The 1,323-nt window shown below is 38.5% G+C and overlaps 1 protein-coding gene across 1 annotated transcript in view; it reads right to left on the bottom strand.

The window, feature by feature from the left end:
* The window catches only part of LOC118478696 (glycerophosphodiester phosphodiesterase domain-containing protein 5-like), a 9,219-nt gene extending 8,256 nt beyond the window's left edge, over positions 1-963 (bottom strand). The window contains exon 1 of the mRNA XM_035972789.1: positions 841-963. The gene's annotated coding sequence lies outside the window, so the exon portion shown is untranslated. The remainder of the gene's footprint in view (positions 1-840) is intronic.
* Positions 964-1,323: the final 360 nt, after the last annotated feature.

Genomic DNA, 1,323 nt, shown 5'->3' with positions numbered 1-1,323 from the left:
ACAGACAGACAGACAGACAGACAGACAGACAGACAGACAGACAGAGACAGAGATAGAGACAGAGCAGAGAGACGGGTGGGTAAGAAAAGGAAAATAATTTTTCCAGTCATATCCCATTTGCACGTTTAGTTTAGAGTTGTAGATCTAGAATCTAGATCTAGAATCTAGATCTATTAGAATTAGGGCCGAATTAGAGTCAAGGGAATCAAATCTTCTTCACTGAAAATGAAAGCATTCCCAATTCCTTTAATCCCATCACTGATGACTGATGAAAATGATGAGCAGCTTCATGAGTAATAACACCAGATAATTTACATTTAATTCAGGCCTACATTTTTAATGAGGTGGAAAAACTTTGGCAAAAGAATGTTTAAGCAACAGAGAAAAGACCTCCTGATCCACTCATGCCATCACCACTTGAAATTGTTCTTTTTTTTTGTTAGCCTACAGTACAGGACACTGACACAGCTCTTCTGCTATGACTGAGAAGTTGGGTGTAAGACTGTGTTACTGTTAGTGATGTGATAGTCTAGATCTGGCCCCTACAGCCTACAGCTACCTCATTCTGTTGTGAGTTGTGAGATTAATTTACATCACACACCAACGGTTGAAAACAACGACAAGCATAAATTTTAGGACCAAACGTTCCCGTTAAACTGATCATCATCAAACGCTCTCCCTAGCTGAAAAATCATGTCATGTCATATGATGATTATTATTGCCAGTTGCCCATCACAGAGAGGAGAGAGGGTAGGCAGGCTACTTGGTGAACATTACTATTTGTAACAATAGCCACAATCACCTATAAATTATAACATTCAAAGTAAGAATTGAATTTACCCTTTCCGGTGATGAAGATGGGTATTAGAAAATCCAGCCACAGTGAGGGTGAGAGGAATACATCTCTATGACCCTTGTCAGCTGTAATGTTTACTTGATACACAGTCCTCCATCTTGACACAAATGTTATGGAAACCCTAATGTGCAAAATAGTCAATAAAAAAAATAAAAAGCTATTGGCACAACTATTGTGCTTCGCGTTATTTCACGGACTTACGGTGTTATGTAATTTCTTCATTGTAGGAGAAATTGTTGCGAAATTAGATCTAGGCCTAGATCTAGATCTATCTACTAAAGATTAAATTTCCGTTTGCATTTTTTGAGGACTCGAAAGCATGGCTTCTAGTAAATATTTAGCCCATTCTTTCCTGTTTCTGTCGTTCTCTGTTCCCATTCCCATTGACTTTAAGTTTCAAAAACTGGAAAGAGGTGTCAGTCGTAGGCTACTCTTCGCCCAAGTAGGCCTAATAGAGAATTTAGCTC

The sequence above is a fragment of the Aplysia californica genome, unplaced genomic scaffold (genome assembly GCF_000002075.1).
Source record: "Aplysia californica isolate F4 #8 unplaced genomic scaffold, AplCal3.0 scaffold00844, whole genome shotgun sequence".
NCBI lineage: Eukaryota > Metazoa > Mollusca > Gastropoda > Aplysiida > Aplysiidae > Aplysia > Aplysia californica.
This window is presented reverse-complemented; position numbering and strand designations above follow the sequence as displayed.